Genomic DNA, 13,914 nt, shown 5'->3' with positions numbered 1-13,914 from the left:
GGAAGAAGTGTTGTATAGTAAAAGTTAGTCCTCGCTGTTACGAATGACAGCTCGGCAGCAGCCAGGCGCGTCTTAGCCAATCAGACGCACCTGTCAGTTGCCGGGCGAGTCTGAGGAACTATAAAAGGCAGACTCGTTCAAACTGTCAGTTGTTCAGCACCAGAGCAGACGAACACTCCAGTCCAGCTGGAGCTGCTTCTCTGCCTCTCTCTCTACACAGATCATCCTTCTGTTGCTACATTGTTAAACCAGCACCCTGCCTGGTTGTTACCTGTTACTGTTACAAGTTGTGTTAAAATAAATTGGTTACAGAGTTACCGGATACGAGCCTCTGTCTCATTCCTGAAGATATAATAGTTTAACTGTATTCAATGCATTCAATATATATGGCTTACAGATAAGACTTCTTTTTAAATATTCCTAAAATTAGAACTACTGGAATACATCTGGTAAGCTCTTTCCTTGCTTTCCATAACACTGGAGCAATCTTATTATCTGGGATTGTGTGTGGCTGTTAAGAATGTGGGTGATAATTTTTATTATCCACCTATAAATGATATTTGTTACTCTTTATACATAATTATTTCCATCATGAGAACTAGAAAAGAAATATTTTAGTTTCTCTCCCTCTCTCACTTTCTCCCCAGCCATCCCCAGCCCATTATGCTGCTCTTCTAGGCATTTTTCAGATCTCCATAGGAAAGATCTAGCTTTAATCCTAATAAACACTAGCTCTTCTTTTAGCTCAATTTTATTTACTAATGGGTATGGATTGTAAATACATTTAAGCATGCTTACAGCCTCAAACAAAGTACACATACTGCTTCATCTAATAACTATTCGTGTTGCCCTATAGCTGCTATCTCTAGATGATAATCTCCATCTTTGGTATCACTTCATCATACAAGGTCACAGGTCAAGGGGCACCCGCTGGATCTTTCACCAGCTCAGATAAAAAAGAAAAATCAATTTCAATCATCATAAAATGAAACTACTGGTTACGTGTGCACACAGAAATAAGAAAAATATATCCCGCTAGGAAATATTAAAGCCGCTCACTGCCTCCTTGCTGTTCTAAATTGCAAACCCAAAGCAAACATATACTGAAAGTATATTAAAATCATTTTTTCCTCTAACAGTAAAGATTACTGCAGTTGAATGTGACTTATATTGATTGCTTATTGTTTATATGGTGTATATAAATATCCCTATTTGTTAGCTTTTATTTTTTATGAAGTAAAATTATTAAATGACAAGTATTATTAAATTAATAATATAGTCAGCCCTTCTCAGCAAATAATGTATTATATTTTAATAGGCAATAAATAGCATACAATAAATACTATATGCAATAAGTAAAAATTCAAGAATTAATAGAGGAAGTGTTAACTAATTACTTTATTGCCCTCAACAATCTGGGTCCTCTTTTTACCAACCTCGGAAGGATGGAAGGCTGAATCAACCTTGATCCATTGAGGATCGAACCCCTGACAGCAGAATTAGCCTGCAATACTGCACGCTAACCACTGCACCACCACGATTCAGTACAAATCATGCAAGAAGCAGATTGATACTATTAATTTAAATGACTCTATTATGTATATTCTCTGCAACTTCCACAATTGCAAAAAATCCAGCAATAGAGACATATTGTGCAACAGCTTGCGAGATAAGTTTCATCAACAATAAGTAATTTTTATTCTGTTTAAATGGCTGAAAACAATGAAGATGATTAAGTATTACAGACATATAGTCAGAATTTAGGAAATTGGCAAAATAATTACAGGAATAAAAATAGTAGCCTACAGAATAAAGATTTGGCTATTTTGTAGGTTAAAATATGTTTGACCAAATATTTTAATGAATTCATTAGATGGTCTATTTTCTTTTACCTTTTCCTCCCCCTCTCTAAAAAAGAGTTTATTTACATATCAGTTTATAGTCATTTATTTTCATAAAGATAAAATACATTAATAATCATAATCTATGAACACATGAATTCCCTTAAAGAGCATCCATAAGCTTCAACTGGTGCAGAGTGTGGCCATACAGGCAGTTCTTGGGGCCTTATGGTGGCTCATATTATAGCACAGCTCCAAATGCAATTCAAGATGTTGGTTATTACGTTTAAAGCCCTGCATGGCAAAGGTTCAGGTTACTTCAGGAACCCCATTGGGACTAGCCTGCCCTACTGCAAGGAACAGAGGAGGCCTGCAGCCCAATCAGTCAAGGAATTCCAGCTGGCAAGGTCAGGAGAAGAGCTTCTCTCCTATGGCTTCTGCACTTTGGCTCCTATCCAGGGGTGGGCTCAAAAATTTCAGCAATGGATTCACTGCCCTGTTGCTAGGTGGGCATGACCATGGTAAAGAATGCAATATTGCAGGCTAACACTGCTCACTGCCAAGAATTCAATACTGAACCACCTCAAGGTTGATTCCGCCTTCATCATTATGGTCAGTAAAATGAGGACCCAGATTGTTGGGGAAAATATGCTGACTCTGTAAACTGCTTAGAGAAGGCTGTAAATCACTATGGAGTGACATATAAATCTAAGTGCTATTGGTATTATGCTATTTTTCATTGTAATTTCCAATTTATCATTTTAGAAATTTATCTTTTATTATTTAAATACTTTTTAATATATAAGCCACCCAGAGTCACTTCAAAATGAGATGGCTGGCAAATAAATGTAATAAATAAAAAATCCATTTTAACAAGGGAAGTTTAACATCTGTTTACTTGGGCTATGCAAATGTTCAATTCAGAGTTGTGACAAAAAAACAATGTGCTCAAATGTCTAAATCAAATCTATAATTTTGATCAAAGCAACATAAGTCTTGGTCTGTTTAGCAACTGTTCAGAGTTACAAAAGTGATGAATATCTAATTTTGTAATCAGTCCTCTCATTTATCACCTTACAGGTATGTAAAGCAAAAGAAAGCTGAAGCACAGTAAGTAAGTCATAGTTTCACTTAGCACCCACTTTGCTTAATGAATTAGTTGCCAGTTCCAATTGTAGTCAGTAAATGAGGACTACCTATACTCAAATAAGCTCAATGACAAATGGCATATCCAAACTATTCATGTAGACATCAACATCAAGAAAGTAGTAGACATATACTTTCTGAGAACTCTCTTATGCAGTGATGAAATGTAAAAAAAAAATTGCCACCGGTTCTCTGGGCATGGCTTGGTGAATGTGGCTTGATGGGATCACGTGACTAGGTGGGTGTGGCAAACTTTTTATTTTTAAAGCATTTTTTTACTATCTATTTGCCCCAACCAGTAGTAAAAAAATGCTTTAAGAAGTTAAAAAAGAAAGGTTCAGCTGTGTGGTGCGATCATGGGAACTTTTTTTCACTTTTTAAAGCATTTTTTTTACTACCAGTTCGGGCAAATAGGTACTAAAATAAATTCTTTAAAAAGTGAAGAAAAAAGTTCCCACGATTGCACAGCACAGTTGATTGTCATGGAACTGGTTGTTTTTTTTCACTTTTTAAAGCATTAAATGCTTAAAACGTGAAAAAAAAAGAGCTTCTGACAATCACGTGGCGAGCCAAGGTGGCGCAGTGGTTAAATGCAGTACTGCAGGCTACTGCTAGATCAGCAGGTCAGCGGTTCAAATCTCACCGGCTCAGGGTTGACTCAGCCTTCCATCCTTCCGAGGTGGGTAAAATGAGGACCCAGATTGTTGGGGGCAATATGCTGACTCTCTGTAAACCGCTTAGAGAGGCCTGAAAGGCCTATGAAGCGGTATATAAGTCTACTGCTATTGCTATTGCTATCATAACTGATCCACGTGATTGTCAGAAGCTTCCCCCCCTGCGCTATTTGCTCGAACCGGCAGGAAAAAATACTTTAAAAGGGGGGAGGGCAAGCTTCTGATGCTTCCGCAGCTCAGCTTAGAGCCGCAAGAAGCTTTTTTTTTACTACCGGTTTGCAGAACCAATGACAATTGTCCCTACTGGTTCACATGAACTGGTGTGAACCGGTAGCATTTCACCCCTGCTCTTTATGTCTCCTTAAAGAAGGCATGATTTTCTTGTATTCATACAATAAACACCTGCCATGTGAACTCAGGAGCAGGTTCCAATTGTTCATACCCAAACCCCCTTTCAGCAGATTTCCTGCTCTGAATACAAGTACAGATAGTCCTTGATTAATTACCCTAATTGGGACTGGCAACTCTGCTGCTCAACAAAGCAGATCCTAAGTGAAACCATGATTGTACCAGTAGTTACAATCGTATTTCAGCTTTCCTTTACAGACCTGTAAAAGTCATAAATATAAACAAGAGTCATAAACATAATTTTGTCACAAAATTAATTGTCCACCATAGTTACTAAGTGGAAAATCATATGACCACAAAAGTTGGAAAGACACAAGACTAGTCAATTTTATACTTTTCATTTGCCTCCTAACCAGTTCCTCACCCTTTGGAATCGTTGGGTGCCTGCTTAGTGTCTTGTACACATTGAAAGCAATGCAGCCAAGGTAAGAGCCATGGATATGTTTCGAAAACACCTTATTCTTTTGAAATTTATTTCTCTCCAATCACATCATTCTATCGGGGTGGGGGTGGGATGGATAAGCGGTTTCTTTAGGCAATCTCTTTTTTGTCTGACCTTTTACCATTTCTGACACAATCATATTACAGAACAGCAAACAGCTTACTCTCTTGATTTCCTCTTCAATCTCTCTGCTCTGCAGGGGTTGGGATGGGGGAACAGTCAAGCAAAGGAGCATATGATACCTTAAGGAAATTGGTTGTTCCTTCTCCTCCGCCCCTGAAATTTCAGAGAGTAGAGATTGAAGAGAAAGAGGTTTCAAGAGAGTACTTTTAAATTGTTTGCATAGTGCACCTGCATCTCCCATTCCTGGGCTGCCACTGCAATTGCAATGTGTACAATGCTTTCAACTTGTAGAAAAACAAACAGCATATATTCTTGCAATCCCTTTCTATCCCACCATTCTGCTTTATAAGGAGCAAGAACAAAAAGCCGCAGCTCAAGTAGAAAATAACATAGACTTTACTAAGGATACTGCAAAGATCATAAATGGTCGCAAACTGGTCATGACATTATTTTTTTTCAGCACTAACATAGCTTAGAATGATTTTCTGAACAAATGGTTGGTAAGCAAGGACTACCTATACCTGAACATTACCAATACAGCATTCTAGGTAGTCAGGTCTAAAAGGTGAATATATAGTATCAACCATTCAAACCTTGCCTTCGAAAGCATATTGTAAAGAACAGATTAGAATGGAATGGTAACAAGATTTTTTTTTAACTGTTCTGCTGTTATCTCTGGATACACAATGATAGAGATCTCAGAAAGACATTAGTTCAGCTGCTAGTTGCAATTTGGCAAGTTGTTTTATTTAAAATGCCATCCAATACAACTGCTAGGGAAACAGTACAGTACTTGACAGTGCATTATAGCAACCGTAGATACAGCTCTCCGATTCTAGGGGAGTTATTGCAGACTTTATCCTGAAGTACATTTTCTGATCCTTGAAATGCCTCTATAGACCCCCTAGGCCTGTGCATCAATCACAATCAATGAGATCAGATTAGAAATGAAACCAAGCAGATATAGATAGCAATAGCAATAGCAATAGCAGTAGACTTATATACCGCTTCATAGGCCTTCAGGCCTCTCTAAGCGGTTTACAGAGAGTCAGCATATTGCCCCCAACAATCTGGGTCCTCATTTTACCCACCTCGGAAGGATGGAAGGCTGAGTCAACCCTGAGCCGGTGAGATTTGAACCGCTGACCTGCTGATCTAGCAGTAGCCTGCAGTGCTGCATTTAACCACTGCGCCACCTTGGCTCAAATCCTAATATATAATCTAAATCCTAATATATAATCCAAATCCTAATATATAATATAAAAACCAACTCCAAATTTTTTAATGTTTTTTGAAGTCCATTGGATCTCAGACAGAACAACTTAAATATATTCTCTCTACAAAGGTGGTTTGGAGCTGCTAATCAAACCTTAACTAGCTAGCGATCTGGCCAAAAATAAGGAAACCTGAGTACTTCCCACCCACAGAACATGTCCCTTATCAGAACAAAAATATCAATTGATGTTTGCATTCTTAATGTGCAGAAATGTACTGTTGGATAGTTTTTGGACTTCATTGTGTGCATTCACTCTGTCCATGCTGTTGTGTTTTGTTCTGACATCAAAGCTATTCAAACAGTTAAGAAATATCAAAGCCAAGTTCTCCATTTTACACCAACACATATATAAACAAACATATGCAATGATTTAACCTAGTTATTTTTGCTCAGTCTTTGCTTGGCAAGCAGGCAGGTTGCAGTGTGTGTGTGTGTGTGTGTGTGTGTGTGTGAGAGAGAGAGAGAGAGAGAGAGAGAGAGAGAGAGAGAGAGAGAGAGAGAGAGAGAGAGAGAGAGAGAGAGAGAGAGAGATGATCAACACTTGAACTGTGAAGGATTATACAGGAAATCCACTAGTTGTAATGGATCTTGCCCATCAGGTTTTAACTTGTGATGGCTATAAATCAGATAACCTATGTGACTGACCCAATTTTACAAGTTTTGTAGAGGTCATTAAGTGAGTCCGTGGTTGTTAAGAGAATCAGTGGTTTGCTATGGGTGTGATTTTGCTGAAAACTGGAAGTAAATGTGGCCTGATTGTGAAGGGCCCAAAGTGTGGTCATATGAACACAGAAGGATGGGTGACAGTACCCCAAGAAAGGACCATCATAACTTCAACCTGTTGCTAAGCAACCAGTCCAAAGTTAGGACTACCTGTATCTGGCATAAGATAAGATTCTGAGAGATTGCAATGATTTTGACAAAACGGAGCTTCACTATATTTAATGCTTTCTTGAGGATTTCACTCTACTCTTTAATACATGGCAATGATTAAAAGCATTAGCAATAAAAGCAATGGTAAATAAAAATTACCGTATTTTTCAGAGTATAAGACGCACCTTTTTTCTCAAAAAAGTGGCTGAAAATCTGGGTGCGTCTTATACACTGAATACAGAATTTTTTGCCTCCTGAAGCCCCGTCCCTTCACCAAAATGGCCGTGCATAGCCTTATGGAGGCTTTCAGAGAATTCCTGGGGGCTGGGGAGGGCAGAAATGAACAAAAAACAGCCTGTTTTTTGCTCAATTTTACCCCCCCCCTCCCCAGGAGCACTCTGCAAGCCCCCTCCAAGGCTATTCATGCTGTTTTTTTAAAAAAAAACGGGCTCATTTCTGCAAAAAATGGAATGTTTTTGGGAGGTTTGCAGAGTGCAAAAACTTTTTCCCCCTTTCGGAAAGCTCTTTAACTGATTGATAAGAATTACACTGATCAAGTGCTGTGCCAGCAGAAACAAAGTCTTAGGTGCTGCAGATTATCAGTGATAAATACACCGGGAAATATCTACCTACCTACCCTCTCCTTACCTATCTATTTCATTTCTCTCTCTCGCTCTCCCCTTCTATCTACCAACTTTCTCTCTCCCTATCTACTGTATTTCTCTCTCTCTCTTTTTCTCTCCATCCCTCTACCTACCTACACACACTCTCCCTCCTTACCTACCTACTGTATTTCTCCCTCTATCTCTATTTCTCTCTATATATATATCCCTTTATCTACCTTCCTACCTAACTACTCTCTCTTTCCCTACCTACCTACTGTATTTCTCTCTCTTTCTCTCCCTTTCTATCCCTCTATCTACCTACTATTTTTTAAAATTTGCCTCTTCAAAACCTTGGTGCGTCTTATACTCCGGTGTGTCTTATACTCCGGAAAATATGGTACTATATTTTAAGAACAGATAGTTTGAAGGTAAATTCATTCCAATAATTAAAAATAATTCTTAATCTGTTTTAATGCTGAGAAAACCAACTTGCAAAAAGTAGTGAAGGTTTGAGACTTTTTAAAAATGTTAGTTCAGTTTACTCCACAGAAACATGAGTTACAGTTATTAAACGGTCTTTCAAAGTTTCAAATGAATACAAAACTTTAGATCTAGTTGTCTCTGCCATAAAATAATGGTAAACTATTTTTCACACTTGACTCCTTGTAAAACTACTTTTAAAATCATCTGTTTTGTTTCAGCAGATTTCAAAGTTTTAAAAGTAACTTGCTTCAGTTTGCTTTCATGTTTTTAATGCACATTTCCAATTAGGCATTCTCTGACAAAAGTTTATAATATAGTACTCATTTCTTCTGATGGGAAGAAGCATAGTACCAGTAGCTTAAAATGGTACTGCTCTAAAACTATTCATTTTACTTAGAAGACAATTAATATTCCTCTTTCCTTTATGAAGCATTATTCAATAAATAGAAAAAGCACTGATGGAACTGCATCTTGATTTTTTTTTCTGTCCTAATTCCACTTTTTTTGTGGCTGATTGTAGCTTTCTGCTCTATTTTAAAGTAGACAAGCATAAAGTCACCAACTGATTAATTGCAAAACTTCACCAAGTATATAAAAAATTGAGAGCTCTGAAAACTTAGATCCTTGTTAGTTCCCTTAAAGTTTTTGACAGCCATCCTCTGTTTCTAAGCCCTTTTGCCCTTCTTCCAGACATACAGATTGAAAGCTCAAACAAACATACTTTACTCACTGGAGTTTAGTTACTGGAACAAACCTGATTAGAGTGAGCACTCTGATAATTTGAAAAAAAAAAAAAAACCTTTACCTGATGTTGCAATGACCATACTGAGTCAGATTTTATATTTCAGAAAAAGGCGAACTTTTTAAAACTTGTGAGCCAGTCAGATTCGAACAATTTGTGGCTTTTGTCACTTTTTAGACCACAAAACATCATTGTCCACAAGTGAATTTTGCATACTAATTGATTATATTTGTTCATCTCGTGTCTCACATTTTTTCCTGCCAAACTAGTTAGTGTTATCAATTGATGGTTAACAGGTATCTCTGAAAATCAGTCAGTCAGTCAGTCAGTCAGTCAGTCAGTCAGTCAGTCAGTCAGTCAGTCTGTCTGTCTGTCTGTCTGTCTGTCTGTCTGTCTGTCTGTCTATCTATCTATCTATCTATCTATCTATCTATCTATCTATCTATCTATCTATCTATCATCTATCTAATTTATTGGCAGCCCATCTTGTGACGGGGTAAATCTGGGCAGCTTAGGTAAAACTGTATGTATCCATACCATATCCAACAAAGATATCACACCAGTTGATTATATTCACAGCAAGTAAAAAAAAAAATGGACATGAGATTTTAATGCTAAAAGACAAGCAAAAAAAAAAAAAAGTGAAAGCCTGATGTGCAAAGCCATAATGTGGTTTAATACTGACATTGTATGTCATGCAAACTTACCCAATCATGGCTTTTTTCAATAAATGATAGTTAAGTAAGCTTAGCTGAGTACGGTGCTAAACCAGACCATGGAATGAAATTTTTCTTATATTTCACTCAATTAAGTTGGAGAATTTTATTTATTTTGTATTTATTTCATCTATTTTTTTCTCTGCATACATAAAAGTAGAAGAAATTTAACTCCTAATTTCATCATATATCCAGATGAGAGGACTCTGGGAGAAGTATTAATCAATACATATAAGATACATGAATTAATATACAGGTACAGAGAAGTACAGACAAGAAAATATATTTAGCCTATGTCATAAGTTCTGTTATTAGGGCAGATGGAAAAATGAGAATATTTCTGTTATTTAAAGATCAGAGGATTCTTTGTATGTCTACATCAGCTTGTGGCTTTGGATAAATCCAGAAGGATTTCCAATCTACCTAAATCATTATAGCTACAAAAAAAATCTAAATTAAAAATATTATATAGCAGGCATTATGATTAGAACATATGGAAATAATTAAAATAAACCTTGTTCTATTTGTGTATTAAGGTTACAGTTATAATTTTTTGTTGTTATTTTGATGACTTTAAATACCTGGAATCCATGAGGATTAAAGTGGTAAATAAAGTGCATAAAGTTTTAAACTTTAAACACTATATATCCCCTATAAATTTACTTAAGCTTTAAGGAAAATATATTGGCATCATATCATTTGATATTTGTATCATCAAATAATTCAATTAAATAATTCCAATAAAAGACACTACAGCTAATAGGATTGTGCAATGTTTTGGATTCAATTTCAAAACTTAAGAGTAGTGAAACATTTGAATCCAAAATGGGAAAGGGTTAGGCAACATTTTGATACTTTCAATTTTTGTTGCTAGACCAATAGCGATATATAGCAGGGGTGTCAAACTCGCATCATCATGGTGGTGTCACGTAGTGTATCGTGACTTTCTTTCCTTCACTAAACTGGGTGTGGCATGGCCAGCATGTGACACATCTGGCCCGCAGACTCCTAGTTTGACAGCCCTGCTATATAGGCATAGGGAAAATACAGATTTTGCTTTAATAAGATGTTTAATAAGGTATTAAGGAAGGGATCATGACCACGTATTATCACCCTTCTATCTCTTTAATTCAAACACATTTTCCTTGTCTACACTGGATATGAATACTGATTACCAAAAAGGTGTTTAAAACACAAGCATAACACCAGTATGTAACTCTTTAAAGTTATAGTTAAAAACTCTTATTTTTCCAGGATTGCATGTCACTTCCTTCATTTGTTAATTACAAAAGGGAAGTGGAAGATTCCAGGAAAAAACACAGCTGCTTTAAATTACAGGCAGATACATTTTGCTGCTTGCACCTTTTTGGCATTGAAGGATCTTTTTAAAACTGAACCTAAATTCAATCTGAATCAGAGCACTGATGGCTCTGATCCTATTTTGAGATAAGTGTTTAATTCTAACCATATGTAATGTTGTATCAGAGGGAGACATAATATTATAGCTTTATAGGGTAGTAATAAGAATTGCCAAGTGGTCTCCAGAGACATGATAAAGTACTACTGCTACTCAAAACCATCAAGATCTTAAAGCTACTTGTTCTGGTTGAATTATTTAAATACTCCTTACTATTTTAATTCAGTGTCCAACAACCCTAGTCATAGAAAAATATAGTTTCATGAAGGCCATAATTAGGTACATTCTTCCTAAGTAAACCTTTCAACTCCTTGTTCCCTTTATATACACTTTCTTCAATGATGTGCATATTTCATAAATATAATTTCCCATAATATTTGAACTGGGGTCCTTCCAACTGAGGATATGAAAACTAAACAAACCTGGTGCATTTTATGGATTACAGCCTCAGTTCCTAAATATCACTCAACCCTGGGCAACAATCGCCAACATTCTTCAAACTATCCATTTTGTAATTCCAAACCCAATCTTATCTTAGAACATTAATTTCATTCTGCTCCAGCCCAAGGCCTGAGGAACAGCCAAGTTTTAAGAGATCATCTAAATAAAGTCAGAGTGGGGCCATATTGATCTCAGGGAGAATGTTGTTCTAGAGGTGTAATGCTATCAGAGTTTCCTGGGTCCAATCACATAACCCTGCTCAAACAATGGGACTGGGAACATGCTAATTCTGTAAGATTCTATAGGATGGGCGGAGACTATGAAAACATTTCATCATCAAATACTCTAAAATAAGCTCAAGGCCCACTGGCCACATCTGGGCCATAGTGTGCTGAGATCTGGCCCACATGGCCGCCCTGGAAACAGTGAAGGATGCAGCCCTCCTCAGATCTGTTTTCGGCAGTGACAGCCTCCTGCAACCCTCTGCCAGCAAAAACGGAGCCTGGGGAGGCTGCATGTGACCTGCCCGAGCTCCATTTTTCAGCCGCAACGGCCTCCTGCAGCCCTTTGCCAGTGAAAAGGGAGTCAGTGACATTGAGCAGGTGAGGGATACTCTGGCCGCGCACCTCTGCCCCTCCTGAGATCAAACACAACCCTGATGTGTTTGAAATTGGGTTTGACACCCCTTCTCTAAAATTTGCTTTGAGATCAGGCCACTGTCATTCACTCCAGTTACTTAATCTTTAATAAAACCATGGAGATAGAACTTCACAGAAACTTGAACATAAATATCTAAAGGGCAGGAGAGGGTCTCAGCCAAACAGCAGTTGTCAAGAACTTAGGGAACAAATGGTGTGACTACATGGTTTCTAAGAGCTACAGTTAAAATATGTAGTCTATAATGTCCATGATACATTGCATTATACTCAGACAAAAGACTGTGATAACTTGGGAATCGGTGGCCATATTGACTCAGTGAACAAGCCAGGTAAGATTCAAAATGATGCTTTGCAAGAAGAATAAAAACCCTTCCTGTCTTTCTTATGCAAAGCATAACAGAGATTTGTAATAGAACCTTCAGCAACATGTGACACATAATCAAACATGGACCTCTGCATATTACTTCCAAATTTCAAATACTTTCTCAATTATGGAAGAGGGAAACCTAACCATAAACAACATATTTTTGGCACAAGGAGAGTCTTCCCTATTCAGGTTAAAGTTCCATTTTTATAAATGCAGGTCGAAAACAGAGTGAAATTCCTAACAGTGAAGATTTGATTATAAACTGCTGGATCCAGACCTCAAACTTCTTCTTTTGATTAGGTTTTCCTAGCAACAATTTCTTTTAGAGAATTCTTGAAGTCAATTTACCTTTATGTGACTCTCTACAGTTCTTTTTCAAATGTAAAGCATGTACGACATAACTGTTCATAATATAATTTTCCAAGTCCAAGATTACAACCAGAGATAAAATCTACATATTTAGAAAGAATCACACACAGAGCTGGGTTGTCCCTTTGATAGCTTCATCTGCAACAAAATATCTGATGGTCTGTATGTATGGCAAACTCCTTTTGACTCAGGGTTGGTATTTGGTCTTTGCAAATCACTAAATAGCTCTAAATGGTGAACAGGGCAAGTTGCCATGTCCTGAAAAGGCTCTCTTTTCACTCCATTATGATGGTGATACAGGGTTAAACAACTCACTTTTAAGTAATGGAATTTTCTTTAAAACATAGTCATTCCCTAATTTGCAATCTGACAACCTGAGTTTTGAAACTTGTAGTTTGCCCTTTGTTCCCTATTTACGTAGAAAAAGAAGACACAGATCCCTTAATATATCATATAAAAGAGTAAAATCTACAAATAAGTGTTTTAAAAAATATGAGTCTCCACAATCATGGATATTTTAAAAAAATGAACAGTAGGGAGCAGCACAATGATGCACAGGAGATGCATTATAAAAATGACAGATTGCAAATCAAGATCATCCCTAAGTATACATCAGTTTTGGCTCAAATCAAAATGAGTACAACTTCAAATAATAAAATACTTGCTTTTTCTTTCTTTTTTTAAAAAAATGTGTATCTGGAATTCCTTCTATGGGAGATAGAAGCTACAGAAAGGAGATAAATTGTTTGACTCTCCGATGTGCAATTACCTTATGAGCAGCCCCAGGGAACTACTAAAGCATCTGCAACATAACTGTACATAATAGTAAACACAAAAGAAGAAAAGGCATATTTTTGCAGGCTGTCACAATAACATGGCATTGTGTACAACTATTAGGATACAAAAGAAACTATTACTCAGTCACACAACAAACTCCACTCTCTTCAATTTTCTAACAGTAACCCCTGGATCCTGAAGACTCTTTCTTTCTTTCTTTCTTTCTTTCTTTCTTTCTTTCTTTCTTTCTTTCTTTCTTTCTTCTCTTTTAATCACACAATCACATATTTTTGTTTTTCCCTCTCCCTTGTGCAATTTAGTCGGGAATAAAATTATGGAGATGAAGCGGATTTTCACAGGAGCTTCACAGACAGAGCAATATAATAAGAAGTCTGTCTTACAAAGCATACAAATCTGCCTTATTACAAATACATGTCACATATCTGGGAGAAAGCTTCCACTGTTCAGTTTAAAGAGATGATCAGCAAGAAAGTCCTCCTTTGCAAGGGCGGGAGCACAGAGAATAGAGAGAGTCAAGTTGGAAATGAGTATGGA

This window comes from Thamnophis elegans, chromosome 5 (genome assembly GCF_009769535.1).
Source record: "Thamnophis elegans isolate rThaEle1 chromosome 5, rThaEle1.pri, whole genome shotgun sequence".
NCBI classification, from domain to species: Eukaryota; Metazoa; Chordata; class Lepidosauria; order Squamata; family Colubridae; genus Thamnophis; species Thamnophis elegans.
This window is presented reverse-complemented; position numbering follows the sequence as displayed.